Below are 19,585 nucleotides of genomic sequence, written 5' to 3'. Positions count from 1 at the left end.
GCGCTTATTTACCAAAGACGCGCCGCACCAGTGGAGGCGTTTGTCATTCTCAACGGCGCCGTGCATGCGAAATTAACACTTACATCAAAATATTATGTTACGTATTGTATTGAGTTGCTATGCGGCAGCGGGGCAGTGGCAACTTTGACACCTTTGGGGCGGCTAAACTCAATTTGGGGGCACTGGGCGGATCTTTGCACCCTGGCGGCATGTATGCTAAAGGCTTCCCTGATCGCTCCCTTGGTTACTTTGAGGGGATGCTTACCACTTGACCATCTGCATCTTTACTCAGAGGCCCTGCTGTCTAGCATTCGAGCATGGGATTGCAGGGCCAAATTTTCTCTCTCGTACACACCCCTATTCTCCTCCACTTATTTGTCTACTTCTTTTCGATCTGATCCTATGCATGTTTAGTCAGCTGGTCCCCACACCATTGTTTTGCAGGGATTCTAGCTTGAAATTAGCTTGCTGATTAATATAACCTAAGAATGTCCAAAGCTCACAAATGTCTCTAGAATGAATGAATGAATGATTAGAATTATCTAATCATTAGAGTTGTTATTATTATTAGAACTGGAACTTGGATTTTCACTCAATGCTTTGCTATTGAAAAAAGCAACAAGGAATGCGTTTTTAACTGTCTGCAAGTACAATGGACCCTCTAGATACAAATTTAATTCGTTTTGGGGGTCCGTGCGCACCCTGAAAAATCTGTACCTAGAGGTGCCACTTCTGCACATGTTCACAGTGTGCTTCTGTGCAGGCGTGCGGTGCGCAGAGCATTTCTGCGCATGTGCAAGCGGTGAAACTCGGTAAAATACTTCCGGGTTTGATGATTTCGCAACCTGAAGTTTACGTTACTCAATAGTAATGTAACCCGAGGGTCTACTGTATAAAAATTCAGAAATACAAAAGCCATTTCTGAGGGGAGTTATATTTCTGAGGGGAGTTAGCATTTGAGGTTCCGTAAGTCACTTTGCTTTTATTTAACAATAAATGGAACTGAGACTGCAATTCTAACTCTCTAGAGAGAAATCCATCTGGGTTGTTTGGTTTTGATATTCACAGTTTCTGCTTATATCTCAGTTACATCTATGGTATATATTTTTACAAATTGTTACGAAAAGCAACCAGCAGAGTTCAAATGTTTCTACTGTTTTCTTTGAAAATATGTGTGGGTTGTCATGTTAGATAAGGTTTGTATTTAATTTAGAGGGGGTGGAGTCTAGGGCAGGAAGGAGTGATATTAGAAGAGGAAGGGGCAGACCCATTGACACTTTTTCATGTTTGTCTTTCAAAAACCTGGAACAATTGCTGTCTCCCATAACCCTGTCAATACCAATTTATGCAAATAATGATTGAGGAGGGTTTTTCATGACAGCCTGACACCCTCCTTTGGTAATCCTCACAGAACTCTAGCCCAGTGGTTTGCCATTAATTTGATTTGAACTGATTTTATAATGAATTGATTTTAGAATGCTGTATTATTTTATTGTTGTTAGCTGCTCTGAGCCCAGCTGCGGCTGGGGAGGGCAGGATATATATTTTTTTTAAAAAATATTTTTTTAAAATTAAAAGAGGTGACAATTTATGTTAAAATGTAAAATCTCAAAATGGTATGCAAAAGTTTTGGCATTGTACTATTTCTATTGCAATTTTCAATACTGCTTACATTAATTCAGCTATAATCCATACAATGATGACTTCTGCAGATGAGTTTTAACCTGATGTCCCAGCTCTTGTATTTGCATGTGGGTTGTTAGCACAATTCCCATTTTGTTAACTAGCTTGAAACCTAAGAAGTACCAGAAAATGTTTAGCTGCAACTCTGTTGAAATTGGTGAAGTTATATTTGACCTTGTGTGTCTACCCACAACTTAATATCAGCAATACCTCATCTAAAATTGCATTAGATTTCTCACACAAGATTTACTCTTTATGAAACCCTCTTCATATTTCTTCTGATATTTTATTATCTCATCCTTCAGTAACATGCATAGCAAAGGTTAGGATCATAATTTCCTGCTTCTTTTCACAACTCCTTTTTCTGTTGCAAGATTGGGGTTATCAGTGGTCTCTTGGTGATTCTATTCATATATATATATATATATATATATATATATTCTCTTATCTTTCTGGAGTATCCGGGTGTGATCGGCTTATTCTTAAGCACCAAGCACTATAAATTTATCCCATTTTGTGCTTCAACAAAATTTCCCTCCTGGGAATTTTTAGCAACCTATGTTTTTTAATTTGACTTTTTTTCCCCTTTCATGACAACTTTGAACTTGCTCAAATAACATATCACCCCTCAGTCAGGTAATGGGTTACTTACACATGTTCTTCTTGCACACTACTGCAAATAAGCATTGTGCGTATCCATCCTTAACGGCCCTGCCGAATGAACCATGGGCCTATGGCAAGTGTCCTTCGACAAAGAGGGCATTGATTGCCTGAGGTCAGTCTGGCAATACGGCAAATTTGGCAGTAGTTGTTTTCATTCTGTGTCTTTAAAAACTCACCTCAACTCAATATTATAGTCCTGTAAGAGGGCCCTGTATTTCAGGAGCTTTTTAGGAGTAGCTGAGTCGGAAAATGTCAGCATGAGTCTGGTGTGCTGGAAGTCCGTGCAAAACAGGTTTATCGCAATGTCACACTGGATATTTAGTTCTCAGGCAGAGTGGAAGGAGAAAGAACTTGCCCATGTGAAGACCACATGGTAGAAACCCTTACACATATGGTTCTTAATTGTAAACTATATGCTGATCTCCGCTAGCAATTTCTACCTGTATATCAACTCTGTATCCCCAAATGGAAACCAGAGTTGGAGATCATACATTTACTATTACTGGGGAATGATCAGGAGCTCACCAAGTTAGTGGCTAAATACAGTATCTCTATTTGGTTTTTTGTCGTCGAAATACACTGCAGACGTCTGATCTCCCTGGAGACCAAGAGATGTGACGATAGACTGCTCTGCCTCCTTTCTTTTAGCAAATGTTTTGTGCCACTGGGAAAGTGGCAATTCTGTATTGATTTGTTTTGGATGTTTGTATGTGATGCCAATAAAAGGTTTGATGATGATGTTGCGTGTCGAGGTCCCCAAGCCACCCCCCAAATAACTCACAACGCACACTTAATTTTTGTTTAATGTTTTTGGCATAATTCTGGCCACAACTTTATTTAAATACAAAACCATGAATGGTTGTTTAGGCATTGGTAAAGACTATCTGTCCCCTTGCCTGGGGACAGAACTGACTTCCGGGCACCACCGAAAGACAGTGCGGGGGAAAGCAAGTCGGGGAGAAATGGAGCTGAGTCACAGACCCTCAATTCTCATCCGCATGCTCCCCGAAGGCTTGCCGGCCCTAGTCCCATTCCAGGGATTGGACGAAAAGATGGCAAGCCCCAGGATTCCTTTAACGGAATTCCCTTTCCGCAGCAACCATGGAGGGGCAGGCCCAGCCTATCCTAACCCCTCCTCCACCAATTTATAACCAATGCCTAACCGCAACCTTACAAGTTGTGACAATTTGCTACGCAGTAGGCAAAAACCAAATGGCCCAGCCAATCAGCCAGATGGACAAAATTCCTACCAAGCCCCTGCCCCAACAGCAGACGACCCCATGACAGGCATAGCAAGGTCAATGCAACAACCCCTTACTCAAGGGCGGGTGGGCGGGTGATCCGTTGCACACAGCAAAAAGAAAGCTCCAGGCTACGTGCAGAGTATTTAAACATTTTACCCCTCCCACCAAAATTGCAACATAACTTTTACCCCAGCAACACAGTGAACCAATCACTGCCCCAGGCCATCTGTTACCTGCCTGGTAACAGAGGGGTGGCTCAGCAGACCCCACCACAGCACGTGCTCTCCATGAAGGAGAACACGCTATATAAGCATGGCACCAGGAAACAATTAAATAGAATAATAGAACTGTAGAGTTGGAAGGGACCCCGGCGCTATTCTAGTCCAACCACCTGCAGTGCAGGGATCTCAGCTAAGGCATCCATGACAGATGCCCACCCAGCCTCTGCTTCAATACCTCCTGGGAAGAAGAGTCCACAACCTCCCAAGGGAGACCGTTCCACTGTGAACAGCTCTTAATGTCAGAAAGGTCTTTCTGGAAATGGTGGGAGAGAGCTGGAGAGTCATTGTGGGTTGCGAGGAAACCCTCCCTGGAATCTGAAGAGGATGTCAGTGAGGGTAGAGGACGCCCCAAAGAGACTGGAGGTGCAGTGGAGCTTTGTTTAAGCAGCTCAGACTCCCTGCCTCACAGCTGATGTGTGGGGTAGTGCAGCCACCGCCACTTTTCCACACAGCCTCCAGCCTCTTGCCAGCCACAGAGCTTCAATTCTAGTTGTGGAAATTTTTGGACCTTCCTACACACAAATAGCTTACGAAACGCTACAGTTCTGCTTAAAACTCTTTTGACTGTACAGTGGTACCTCGGTTTAAGAACAGCCCTGTTTACGAACTATTTGGTTTACAAACTCCACAAAACTGGAAGTAGTGTCCCGGTTTGTGAGCTTTACCTCAATCTAAGAATGGAAGCCGAACGGTAGAAGGGCAGTGAAGGAGGGAGGCCTCATTAGGGAAAGTGCGCCTCGGTTTAAGAATGGTTTCAGTTTAAGAACGGACTTCCAGAACAGAATAACTTCGTAAACCAAGGTACCACTGTATCTATTTTTAAACCCAGGGAACTTTTAATTGTTCAGAAAAAGTCCTCAAGAACTGACGGAGAGCAGCAATAGATCAATTCCACAAGAATAGTAGAAAAACTGTTTACATTCAAAATGTTTACTGCTATAGGTGGCCCTTCTACTGGAAGCAACTCCTTGCAAACACATTTACATTGCAAATTGTTTTCTGCACAGCAGAATTTATGGTTAAATATTTAGAGATCCTTTAATCTGTTGCGGATTGCCCAATTGGCATATAAAACCAAAGTTGTACTTTGGAAATCAAGAATATTCATAACGCGCTGCTTACTTTTTTTTTTTAAAAAATGCTAATTTAATCAGAGGCTAGAAATAATAATTGCCACATTAGATGACCAGGGAAACAATGTTCAGGGAGACTTGAAACCCACGGTGTGTACTTAGTACAGCATTGTTCAAGAAAAGTCCGAATTGGTCCTCTGATATGTTTGTCTATGTGATAGTCAGGACTGCAGGAACCACGTGCTGGAACCACATTCACAAACATACATATTTGCAGAGGTCACAGTCACTATGGCAGGTCTCACTCCCCACATTGAATGGGGGCGCCTTTTATGTGGTTGCGCACAGCCCCCCCCCCCCCCGGATCCTAGTGCGACTCCTGGTAGTTTGGGCTGGTTTCATCCTCCCCAGGCTGGATACCTGGAGGTCTCCGCCTACCTCAGCAAATCGCCCAATCCCGCCTGGGGAGGCGTTGCCAGGGAATTGGATAGGTCAGGCAAGGGACCGTCCTGCCCACACAACAGAAGATGACTCTTACCTGCGAAGCGGCAGTTGCCTCCAGAGCTTCTCCCACCCTCCCCTCCCTCAGTTGAGTCTTCTTTTGCAGGTTATATTCTTCTCCTCAGGTATGCAGGTGCTGCTATGTCAGGATCGCTCTTGAAGGGCCGGAAAGGAATTTTCCTGCATTGGCGGGTTTTGCCTTTCCCGTAGTAAAACGTCACAACTTTGGCGGTTTCAGGCCTTGGGCGGAATCCTTTAGTCTATTTTCCTAAATGGTGGGGGGCATGAAGTGGTGACCCACGCCCCCCTTGCAGCAGTGATCCCAGGATTCCCCATTAAAGGGGTCTTGAGGGCAGGCATTGGCCATACGCTGAGAGGTTGTCATTGCTCTCTCCTCCAATGGCAGAGAAACAGGGGCGGGCTCTCTGCTTGAACATATGTTCCCCAGAGCCAGCCCAATCCCCACACATTCTGGATAACCCTGAAGTCTCACAGATCCCTGGCTGGGGACTGGGAAGGATAAATGCCCAATGCCTGAGCCATGGTCTCCCTACATCTGAAACTTAATAAAGTTGTGGCCAATGTTAATCCCATAGCGCGTTGTCTTGAGTCATTATTCTGCTCGGGGGTCTCCTGGGGTTGGGGGGACTCCGCCTGTCCATGCAATGATTCCTCTGTGCCCATAACACCCACCAGCATCACCTTGGCCATGTTGTGTTCTTACAGGTCCGTATAGGGGGAAGGTGGTCTTTCAGGGAATCTTATCCCGAGCTGTTCAGGGCTTTATATGTTAACAAGGAAACATTGAACATGGCCCAGTAGCTGATAAAAGCCGGTGAAGTCCCCTCAGTGCAGGTATAATATGTGCATATTCAGATACTGTGCTAAAAAACCTGGCTACACCAGCTTCAGCATCCAGACTGGAGAAACCCCACACAGAGCATGTTACCATAATTCTAACAGCTAATCCCTCCAACTGGGGAGTAGGTTGTCAACATCTGAATTCCACATCCTTCATCTTCCAATGCCGATAGCTGCATCGCTAATTGTGGATGCCATTCAGGGAACATGGTGATGCATGATATGACAAATAATTCACTAGATACAGGTCTCGAGATACAGCCTTCACATCATGTTTGCTGAAAATTCATGGCAGCCTTCAGTTGGGTCTCTGATTAATTGGATAGGACAGCACAGTATTACAGAAATCTGTTATAAGCAGATGTGGGCTGCGGAGACTAACCATTGAAGGGGACAAAGTAACGATATCCTCTTATTAAAGTGAGGACGTCACATTTTAATAAAGAAACCAATAAAAGAAGAACTTAGCACAATTTATCATCTATCATGTCATATAATTTGTATACAGACTGGCAGGCGATTCTTGTAGAAAATATTTGATTACATAAAAGCAATATGATATGCTCTCTGCAAAAATCATTTAATAGTCTGTTTTGCCTCATATCACCCATTGCTACCAGAATGAAGTTAACAAATTGTGTCTCAGCATACTTGATCTAATAGCATCATTTAGCTGAATTCATTTTGACTTTTGATAGCCTAAATCAGTTGCAAAGCATGCCTTTATTTTTCTTGTGCGGCTCATACTGAGGAACCAGGAAGTCCTTCTGACTGACTTACTGCCATAAGTCTTTATAGCTGTGTCCTTGAGAGTCATTTTTCAATGGGTTATGAAATGTAGAACGTAAGTTAAATGTGTTTAACAGACATGTTCATTTAAATTAATTGATCTAATTTGTGATTGCAGTGTACCTTAATGTCCATGAAATAAAATCTTTGGTGGAAAAAAAAAACATGTTTCAATTTCCATGTAAGAATATGATATTAATTTCTTTGCCATTCATGGGTGACAATGATGTCGACTGTGTCAGGGAAAGCGTAGTCACTAAAATTAAATCATTTTTACAGTGTTACAGGCAAAACTCACCAAGCGCAATTCATATGCAGTCCTAAGTGAAATAAGTAGTGGCTGAATAAGAATGAATAGTCCCCTTCAATCTAGCTGCACCTTCTGTCACTAATTTATCACGTTTATATCTAAACCTCCACTGAAGGAAGTCATGAAGGAGGTCATCCCATTTTATCGACACAACCCTATAAGTGAGGTTCGTTTGCAAATGAGCAATTTGCTTAAGCCAATGGAGATTTGCCTCTCGAGTTACCCATTTCTTTGGTGGTTCTTATAAGTTGCTTTTATACCCATTGTCTCCTTCCTTGTCCACTGGTTTTGAAGCTGGAGATCCAAGATCTTAGGAGCCAACTGTGTTAAATCCGCATGCACACAATGTAGATAGACCCGTTTGAATTTTTTGTGACTTTTTCCTTGTGCTTTTTTTTTTTTTTTAACGGATCTCAGGCAATAAACACAAAGCACTTCACAGCTCTCTAGGACTGTTAGCATGCATGCTGGAAACCATCAAAACAGGAACTGAAGGAGCCATATTGAATCATTGACATTAAATATTTAAGGAACGGAGAACTTTGCTGCTGTGATAGGATGCCTGCTGTATATTGAAAATGCAGCATATTGGCTCCATTTCTTGACATACAGGATGTGGTAATAGCCTCGATCTTCATTTGTGGCCTGGCAGCTGCGATGCTACAAATATATCGGGGAAATGGAGTCTATTACAGGATTTCTATCGGGTAAGATGACAAGTTCATGTTTAAAGTAATCTCTCTGGCTTCTTGGCATCCAAGCCCCCACCTTCACAGTCTAAAATGGTTTTGTAATCTTAGGTAGCTGATTGTCGCCTATGAAATCACATCTTTGGTGGAGGCAAGAGATACCTTTCCCCTCCTTTTTTTTTTAAAAAAAAAACAGCTTCCCCATATAAAATGATGTGGGGTATTTTACTTGTCAGTTGTATTACACAGAAACTCTTTTTCATGTGACTGCCCCAGCTGTGAGGAGAAAATGTAGCTGCTATTTTATATTGAAGTGTACAGCTGAAAATGAACAATAAAATATGCAAGATCCCCAAAAGACAGAAATATAAATCTCAGATGCAGAACAAACTACAACAGGAAGTGATGCTCTAATGAGAATTAAGAGGACCTTTTCTTTCAGGAAGACGGCTGTTTTTCTACTTTATGAGACTGAGAATCACACAATTGTGTCAAATGTTATGAAATGCTCACTGCTGCTCTGAAACAGCTGGTACTGACCACTCTGAAAGATTATGCTAAGGAGGATAGACCTCTGATCAATCCAGATAAGGACTCTATTCAAGGTTTGATTTCTTCACAATTTTACCCCACATCTACTCAAATCTGCCTGCTTGCTTCATTCGCCTTCTCTTGAACTGCTCTGGTGAAGTAGATTGCAGAGGTGCCAAATGCAAGCTAACATGGGGGGTAAGATAACAGATGGTATTTGGGGAATCTTCAGCCTCAAGAGATGGATCATGAACCAACTGGCATTTTGTGTTAGTTCAACCTAAGTTGTTGCTGATTTCCCCCCATCTAAACTGTGAAACATTTTTAAGACGCTTCTTGTAGGGTCAGAATATCTTACCAATGTCCCAACTGCTGTGCCCAATACGTTGGCAATCCAGTATACACCTCATTGTGAAAACAGTGGAAGCTGTTGGTTAACCTTCCATTACTTTGCACTTCTGCTTCTAGGAAGACCTGTACGTGCCATCAGCACTCTCTGAAAAAATTTACTATGGCCTTTGAAAATACATCAAATGACAATTTATGGCATGCTATTAAGCGAAGATAGCTTTCCGATCCTTAGAAGGATTTCAGATGGGAACAGCAGCGGCAACAAAAATCCCAGTAGACGCTTATTAGTACGTAGCAGCCTGCAAAAGTTCACTCTCTTGCTGAAATAACTTGTTCAGTGCCTTCATAGATGGTGGAGTCCGACAATCTACAGGGTGATAGGAAGAATTATGTTCTCGCCGCAATGTCAGACCTTTATCACAAAGCCACATTTTCCTCCATCCCACTGAAGTGTTAAACAGAATTTATAGATCAGTTGGTAGGTGCAGAAGAATGAACATTTGCATCTATCACTGTCAGAGACCACAGTGTTAAGAGGAAATAAGGCCGAGGCGAAGCTTCCTAGCTGTCACTGAGCAATAGTTCCAAAGAAGGCTTTTATTTTCTTGGAATGTCTTGCCTAATGGCAGTTTGGCACTGCTTTGTGTTGAGTTCCTAAAGTTAAACTTCAAAGCCACGTTGCCTGTTCTTCATGGCAATAAAAAACTTAATTAACCCTATGATGAAGTCGCAAAGCAAGAGTGGCAGTTCTAATCACATGGAGAACCAGCTATATTTCATATTTTCTCAATAATTATTTTTGGTACAGTTTACCTGTATATTTACTCATATAACTAACTGTGTGTGTGTGTGTGTAAGTTGTATAGATATTATTGTTCTTTTGTGCCCCTCAGTTTGGCACCCTGTGCAGGAGAGCTGCCCACACTGCCCTAAATCTTGCACTGTACAGAGAATTGTTGTCTTGTTGATTTCATGTTGAAAAGTGAGTGCTTTTGTTGGAAATCTCTCTATTGATGCAAGTGTAAGAAGCTGACCTTCATAATTTTTCTACCCAACAGTATTTGCTTCAAGGAAAATTACCCTCCTATATATTTAATGTCATAGTTGGGGGAGGAGGCATTCAAAGAAATGTCATCTAAACTGCAGGCAAATCTAAGCACAACATGAAAATAACACTTAGCAGTTCTTTGTTTACACTGCTGTTAATATTTGTCTCGATTCCTTGACACCCTGTCCTTGGATGACCTCATTCAATGCTGCGCTTTCAGCAGCCTTATATAGGTGCTGATTGCTTGGAGTTTAATCTCTCTGCCTTCAATCTTTCTGGCGTGCTGTGGTCTTGTTTCTCTGACTAGTCTCCTTGGATTTCATCTTGATTCATTTGCCCCAAGTGAAATTAAATGCTGTTAAATTCAAACGCCGTTTGAAAAGTTTTAGCATTTCCAGCCGACTTCATCAAATCCAGTTGCTCAAAAAGCTCTGTATGGAATCAAATCCCACCATCTTTAAAGAGGTTCCATATTATCTTCATTCATTTGGGATTTGGGTTTTGACAGATAAAAGCAACTACAAATTGGGAAGGCAATCTGCTTCTTCCATAGTTATGCACTGCATACCTGTACTGGAGACCACTTTCAAGTATTCTGCAAAACCTGAAACTGCTGAGATTTCTTCCTGACCCTAATAACTATCTCAACCCTGAGGATCTCCATACATAATGTTTCCTATATAACATACAGGTCATTATTTGTACTGTTGTCATGTGGGTCACGATGATCTATTGCTATAAGAATATTTCAGACCAGACTTGGGTTTGCCATGAAGTCCACACTCTGGGGGAGCCAAATGTTACAGAAGTCAGGCCACTGCTTCTGAAAACTGTATCTCCATGTCTATTTCTCTTCCCCTGAAACACCTCATGGATGTTTACCATGTGACATGAGGACATCACATGATGGTTTTCCTGCCCTTGCCAGTTATGTGGGCTTGAGAAATGATGGATTTGTTGCACTCACACTTTGAAACTTTTAGTTTTACACTTAAACCATCGCCAATTTAAAGCACCTAGCTTCCCCCAAAAGATCCTAGGATGTGGTTGAATCAAACGCCTGTGAATAGCCAGAATCTGGAGATGAAGGAGTGCCGGTACAGAGGGAGACAGCATCTGACTCTGGAGACGAGCAGGAGTGGGTTAGCCCAGCCTCTCTTCATCAAGAGTTCCCAGACTCGGAAAGCTCATAGAGGGAGGGGAGGAGATAGATGGCATTGAGGGGGTTGCTATGCAACCAGGCGAAAGGAAGTGTTTCGAGGCTTCTTCTTTTGATAGCGTGGGGGGGGGAGTTAACCCACCTTCTCCCCAAACTAGAAGAGCTGAAAGGGTTAAAATGCAGCAGAAGTACAAGAGAGGAAGGACTGGACTTTGGCACCCTTCGTGCTGCAAAAGGGGTGGAGACTCAGAGTGACCAACTCATAGTAATGGCGGCAAGCTCGGAGCCGCTCTCTGGATGCAAATTATAAATAAATGTACATAAAACTGCCAGAAGGGAAGCGGGTGGCGCTGCGGGTTAAACCACTGTGCCGCTTGGACTTGCCAATTGGAAGGTTGGTGGTTCGAATCCCCACGATGAGGTGAGCTCCCGTTGTTCGGTCCCAGCTCCTGCCAACCTAGCAGTTCGAAAGCACAGTGCCAGTAGATAAATAGGTACCCCTCTGGCAGGAAGGTGTTTCCATGTGCTGCTCTGGTTTCGCCAGAGGTGGCTTAGCTATGCTGGCCACATGATCTGGAAAGACTGTCTGCAGAGCGGACAAATGCCAGCTCCCTCGGCCTGTAAAGCGAGATGAGCGCCGCAACCCCAGAGTCTTTCGCGACTGGACTTAATTGTCAGGGGTCCCTTTACTTTTACCTTTTTAAAACTGCCAGAGACTCATTAATTCTTTTCAGAGCTTGCTTGCCTGCCTGGGATCATTACATAGGAGCTGTAGAGTTTCCAGAACTCTATAAAATATGGTATCCAGGATTCTTGGGGCTAAGCCATGTGCTTTAAATCGCCTTTAAATGTATGGTGTGGAAGTGACCCTAGTGCCACCTGAACACTCCAGTCTCTGGATGTGGGTCTTGTTGGAAAACACAGTAAGTGGAGCATCTGTTTCTCCCTCATCATCCTCTAACCTGCTAGTTTCACAGAGATCTTGGCTTGTTTTAAACCAGAGTTCCCCACTGAGGAAGAGCCATAGCTCATCTTGCTTTGCATGAAGAACATCTCAGGTTCAATCTCTGGCATCTCCAAGAAAGGACCAGGTGTATCCCCTCTCTGAAATCCCGGAGAATAGCTGCCAATCAGTGAAGACAATACTGAACCAATCAGTGAACCAATGATCTGACTTGGTATAAGGCAGCTTCCTATGTTCCTATTATGCCAGAAACAGGGGGTTCTCCTTTATTATTATTTATTATTTGTTATTATTATTGTCCTTTTTTAATTACTTTTTTTATTCAAAATTAAAACAAAACATATTATCCAGAAACATATAATCCTTATTTCCCCCCATTTTTCCTCCCTTCCCCTCCTTCCCCCCACAGAACCCACCCACCCCCACCCCTGACTTCCCTCAGTTCCAGTTTTTGATTTCTCTAAAAATGCTGTTTTCTGCATGTTACGCAGTTGTACAGATCCTCAAACTATTTAGCTGATAATTATCAATAAAAAGTTTGTGAATGCTTATTCAAAACTAGCCAAGGAGTCCAGTTCGCTTTATTGCGTCTTCAAATACTTTGTGAAGGGTTCCCATTCATCTTTAAAGTCACAGTGATCCTTGTCCCATAGCTTGTATGTCAGTTTTGCCAGTTCTGCATAGTCCATCAATTTTTCTTGCCATGATTCTTTAGTTGGGGTTTCTTCAGTCTTCCATCCTTGTGCTATTAAAACTCTTGCGGCCGTTGTCGCATACATGTAGATGTTTTTCAGCTTTTTTGGCAGATCTTTCCCTACAATCGCTAATAAAAATGCTTCAGGTTTTTAAACAAATGTTAAATGGAACATTTTCTTCAATTCATTATGTATCATTTCCCAGATTTTTTAATTACCTTACAATCCCACCACATATGATAAAATGCCCCCTCCTTTTCTTTAAACTTCCAACATATATTTGAACTAGTTTTGTACATTTTCCCCAACTGCACTGGTGTTATGTACCATCTGTACATCACCTTCATGTAATTCTCCTTCAATAGGGAACACTCTGTAAATTTTAAATCAGTTTTCCATAATTTTCCCCAATCTTCCATCATAATGTTGTGACCTACATCTTGTTCCCACAGGGGGTTCTCCTTTAATGCCAGTTAATGTAACCATGTTCTGGACTAATAGTTTGTGTGCTTTGTGCTATGAAATAGTTTCAGCCTTCTAAATTTATATCTACCTTGAAACACTTTGAAACCCATAAATTTTGGAGATTCAACAATTGAGTATATGTTTCGACCTTCTGTATTAGACATGACTAAACTCCCTAACCTTCCTTTAAAAACAAACAAACACATGAGTGAATGTAGCATCCCCAAATGCTATAACATCTCCTTAATAAACCTTCCTTCTATATAGGTGGAAGTGTGGGAGGGATGGCCAAATAAATAAATAGAAGGAAAGATCTCAGAAGGTTCTGAGTCAGAAGGTTGAGTAGAACCTGATGGTCTTAGAAATCATGTTATTTTCTAATTACCAGAAGGTCTCCCAGCATCTTTTATTTATCTGATGATAAAGCCATTTAGAAGTTTCCTTACGACCTTTTGAGGGTAAAATGACTGCTGCATCCAGTTTATTATGTTTGTTTTATAAGTTAAAATGTCAGCGCTTCTTTCGTGATTTCTAACATTCCTGTTGCATTATGGAATGGTGGCTTTTTGACCAATCTACCATCATGTCACACTAAATTTTAAATTGCGGGAAAGAACTGTATGCCAGGTAACTGCCCCAAATCTCCTCAAATGAAATGACAATGCAAAATTCAAGTGAATTGCGTGTCGAGGTCCCCAGGTCCACCCCAATAACTCACACATCACACAGAATTTTTGTTTAAGGTTTTTGGCATAATTTTGGCCACAACTTTATTAAAATACAAATTTGTGAGTGGTTGCTTAGGCATTGGTTGCGACTATCTGCCCCCACCGTGGGGGACAGACTGACATTCCGCACGATGCGAAAGTCAGAATGGGGGAATACACTTGGGGGTTACGCGGAGCAGGGAACCTGCCCTCACCCCAAATGCAACCAGGAGCTCATTGCTATGGCCCGAGCCCCCTTGACAGAGTGGACAAGCAATAGTTAGCCCCCAATTCCTTTAACGGAATCCCTTGCAGCAGCAGCATTAGAGGGGCAGGCACAGCCAATCCATGCCCCTCAACCAACCAAACCATAAACCAATGCCTAACCGTGATGGAGACAATTGGAAATTGCAGAGTATGGAGAAAATGAGAGACAAAGTGCGAGATTGGCTACATTATGCTCAGATTAAGGAAGTTTTTAAACTTGACAAAAAGTTAGGGTTCCAGGTGGAGAAATCGAAGTTGGAAACGGAATTGTTAGAGCCTAAGACTAAGGTACTTTCAAGAATGTACAACTTGCTGTTAAAATGGAACACACAAGATGAAACGGTAAAATCGGCTATGATAAAGTGGGCACAGGACATAGGGCACAATATTATGTTTGAGGACCGGGAAAGGTTGTGGACTACTGGGTTGAATTTTACTGCATGTAATGTTTTGAAAGAAAATGTAATGAAAATGATATACAGATGGTATTTGACCCCAGTCAAACTTGCAAAAATATACCACTTGTCTGATAATAAGTGTTGGAAATGTAAAGAAAATGAAGGAACATTCTTTCACCTCTGGTGGACCTGTCCTAAAGTGAGGGCTTTCTGGGAAATGATATATAATGAACTGAAAAAGGTATTTAAGTACACCTTCTCTAAGAAACCAGAGGCCTTCCTTTTGGGTATTGTCGGCCAAGGGGTGGTAAAGAAAGACTGAACATTTTTCATGTACGCAACAACAGCAGCAAGGATACTTCTCGCGAAGCATTGGAAAACTCAAGATCTACCCACACTGGAAGAATGGCAGATGTAACTGATGGACTATATGCAATTGGCTGAGATGACCGGCAGAATCCGAGACCTGGGGGAGGAGACGGCAGAAGAGGATTGGAAAAAATTTAAGATATATTTGCAAAAATATTGTAAGTTGTATGAATGTTAAGCAGGATGCTTGATTATAAACAATTTGGCACCATTAAAATAGATGATGTGAAGTAGGAAGATAAGTCAAACGTAAGGAAAAACAATCATTTTTGGATAACTATCTGGTTAAACTTAATTTGTTATGGAGTAAGGTTTCTAAAATTTGAGATATAACATTGAAAATTAGACAGTAAGGATGGAAGTAAGGTGATAATTTGTTGGATTAATATTTCAAAATGGAAGGTAGGGGCGGGAGACGTGAGGAGGTCCTAAGAAGATAAGAAAATATGTTATGTGATGTTATAACTTTGTTTGTTTGTTATATTGTAACTTAAAAATTTCAATAATTTTTTTTTTAAAAAAACCAATGCCTAACCGCAACCTTACAAGTTGTGACGATTTGCTACGCAGTAGGCAAAAACCAAATGGCCCCAGCCAATCAGCCAGATGGACAAAATTCCTACCAGGCCCCCGCTCCAAAGCAGACGACCCCATGACAGGCATAACAAGGTCAAAGCGAACAACCCTATTCTAGGGAGGGAGGGATGGGCGATCCGCTGCACGGGTGAAAAGAGGAAGCCCTAGCCTCGTGCAAGGAGTTTTAGCATTTCTGGCTGTCAATCAATAAATGGCAACATTAATTTCTTCCCAACAACATGGGAAGCCCCAATCGCATCAGTGGTCAACGATCAGTTAGCCCGCCCCCAACTTTGGAGTGTCCTGGCGGCCCCCACCGCAACACATGCTCTCCATGAAGGAGAACACGCTTTGCCAAATTAACGGGGTCACAATCAGATTATTATTACTTTTCTGGAAATGATCAACACACAAGTGAGCGCTAAACTTCCACTAGATTCCATTAGATTTCTAAGTTTGTCAAGAAAATGGAATGCAACATTACTTCTGAATAGACATATATAATTATTTATAATGTAGAATTATATAATATAGAATTATTCTATTTCCATTCTATAAGATTTTCACATTCATTTCCCCATTAATCTTTTTTTTTTTTTTAAATTCAACTGAAAACAAACATTTAAAGATGCAGCTAAACACATATGTTTACAATATATTTTCTCTCAACATGTGAAATTTGGGGATATATTTTGACATATTTTTGAGCCAAGAACTGTATTGGAGCTTCCGGGAAATGCAAAAGCCTTGAGTGGCTAAATTCCAATTCACACACTAATCTGAGAGGTCCAGACTTTACTACACAGGCCCATGTTCTTTTTCTCAGTATAAGGCAACTTCATATACTTTCTCACTATATGGCAACCCAACTGAGATGACGCCAGTAGGTCTAGGAGGGTTAAGTTGTCATTGAAGGTGCTGTAGTGGTGAAAGTTGAGAGATCTCCCCTTATCTTCACTGGCAGTTAATAGCCTTCTTTCAGAATACATGGTAGCCTAGTTTCTGTTTCTGATGTTGTTTCTCTTGCTAAATGAATGTTGCTAGGCTATGTGGCTCCATCTGTTTCCCTGATTGGGAAAAAAATAACCAGTATTTGCTGTTCAACATCCTTTTTTCCAGTTTGCAGGTGAATTTGATTTGGGGCCGATCTGGAACTTATTGAATTGTATGAGTAATCTTGAAATTGCTCTTGTTTTATTCTGACACAGTGAGTTATGTGATTTATACGGCCTCATTACCAGCAGAGTTTAATACTGGACTTTTGCAGTTCTTTTTTCCTTTTTTATTCATACTGAACAGCATGTGTTTCTGGAACTTCTGATTTCTAGGGTAATTCATCCTGTCTGCAAAGTAGCGTTTTTCCTTAAATCACAGAATTTAGTATAAAGTATCCCTTCTCCAGTTTGTTTCTTATTCCATGTATACAGAGCAGAATGAATAGAATAAAAATAGTTTATTTTTTGTGCTGAAGTCTAGAAGGAAAACTCTCTTTCTCTTCCATTTAGTTCAGTATTTTGTTCGCACAGTGGCCAACCTGAAGCCCGGTGATATTATTAGGAAAGCAAGCACTGTTTGATCGAAGAGCAGATCTTGTTGACTTGATGGGGCAAGAAGAACGGAACAGCCCTGAACAATGCTCACCATACTGATGGACTGATTTTGTCATCTTATTGTAGTCCATCTAAGGGCTCTTACAGCCTGTTTGGTGAGGCAGAAGAGCAGGAAGTGCAGAGCGAAATGATATTCAGGTATCTGCTATTTAGGTTTGCTCAAGGCTTCTCAGATTTTCAACTCAGCATTTTTACACATTTATCATGAATATGATTTATCCATTTCCAAACCTCACCTTTTCATGCCTGCTATTGTCAGACATCAGAGGATCCAACCTCCATGGCAGGTTGCCAGGAACGGATAAGACACGGAAAAGTTCTTACCATCTACCTTTTATTCAGTATTTACAGAGAGAGGCTTGGGACTGCAGCCTCTTGGAATAATGGTGTTGCCTCGATTAAATCTCCCCTCCCCTTCTCTCCCACTTCCTCATTCATCACCCCTTCTACAGGTGGTGCTGAGGGCCATTTGCTTCTGGGTCCTTTGCTCTCCTATTTTTAAGGCTCACCGGGTTCTGGGAGATGGAGCGTCTGGAATGCTTTCTAGTGCTAACGTGTCAGCCAGCTGCTCCTGCTCTGCCTCCTCCTCCTCTCCCATTATTTCCCAGCTTTCCCCCTCATCTACCTCTGAGCTGTGATCTCCCTCAAAACCCTGTTGTAATTCTGAACTGTCTTCTTCTTCTCTGGAAGGGTCAGGCTGGGGAGGTGGTCTCCATCATTCCTCCTCTGCCCAGTCCCTGACAGCTGTTGAGACAGCCCTCAGGCAGAAGTGCATGCTGACTAGGCAGGTCATTGTTCTGATCTAAAACAGCTCTTCTTGGCTTCTGAGCTTGAATAGCCTGTGTGCATGAAACATAGTCATACTAGATAAAGGCTGGAAACATTGCCATGCGTCTATGGATATTATTTATATTTTGCTCTTTCCCAAATGCTCTTGGTTGTATTCGACATAGCAATAAGCAGATGGTTCCATAATTACAAGGATTTCTCCTTGTTCTAGAGATTCCCCAACACTCCAGACCAGATTTGGGGATTGTACACATAGAGGAGGAAATCTCATCATGGTAGCATTGATCCAGCACAACTGTTTAGCGGTGTACATCATTGTTCAGTTTAATTTTTAAAATGACAATTTGAATGAGTCTCCCAAATATTTCATGAACGCTCACAAAATACCAACAGAACTATGGGCTTGTCCAAAAATCTGTTTGCCCTATAGTTTTTCCTGGAGAAAACCTCTCTTTCCCAAATAATAATAATAATAATAATAATAATAATAATAATAATAATAATAATAATTTATTATTTATACCCCGCCCATCTGGCTGAGTTTCCCCAGCCACTCTGGGCGGCTCCCAATCAGTGTTAAAAACAATACAGCATTACTGTACATATTAAAAACTTCCCTGAACAGGGCTGCCTTAAGATGTCTTCTGAATGTCAGGTAATTCTTTATCTCTTTGACATCTGATGGGAGGGCGTTCCACAGGGCGGGCGCCACTACCGAGAAGGCCCTCTGTCTGGTTCCCTGTAGCCTCACTTCTCGCAATGAGGGAACCGCCAGAAGGCCCTCGGCGCTGGATCTCAGTGTCCGAGCTGAACGATGGGGGTGGAGACGCTCCTTCAGGTATACAGGACCGAGGCCGTTTAGGGCTTTAAAGGTCAGCACCAACACTTTGAATCATGCTCGGAAACGTACTGGGAGCCAATGCAGATCTCTCAGAACCGGTGTTATGTGGTCCCGGCGGCCACTCCCAGTCACCAGTCTAGCTGCCGCATTCTGGATTAATTGCAGTTTCCGGGTCACCTTCAAAGGTAGCCCCACGTAGAGCGCGTTGCAGTAGTCCAAGCGTGAGATAACCAGAGCATGCACCACTCTGGCGAGACAGTCCGCGGGGAGGTAGGGTCTTAGCCTGCGTACCAGGTGGAGCTGGTAGACAGCTGCCCTGGACACAGAGTTAACCTGCGCCTCCATGGACAGCTGTGAGTCCAAAATGACTCCCAGGCTGCGCACCTGGTCCTTCAGGGGCACAGTTACCCCATTCAGGACCAGGGAATCCTCCACACCAGCCCGCCTCCTGTCCCCCAAATCAGAGCAAATGTCAAGTGGGTTTTCTATGGATTAGCATTTGTTCCGATTCTGCAGTAAAGAGTGAGTTTTCCTTTCCACACATTCCTCAGCAAATGGTGATAGTGGAAATTCTGAATCAGGATCCAGTGAAAGTCTGTTTCATATATCACAAACTTTGTTGTAACAGTATTATCTCTAGAGACTTCTGCAGTTAACAAGAGGGAAATGCAAAGCTGAATAATAGTCTTGTGCAAATCTATGTATCTGTATAAATTGCAAT

Source organism: Podarcis melisellensis (genome assembly GCF_964234715.1).
Source record: "Podarcis melisellensis genome assembly, chromosome: 7".
NCBI classification, from domain to species: domain Eukaryota; kingdom Metazoa; phylum Chordata; class Lepidosauria; order Squamata; family Lacertidae; genus Podarcis; species Podarcis melisellensis.
This window is presented reverse-complemented; position numbering follows the sequence as displayed.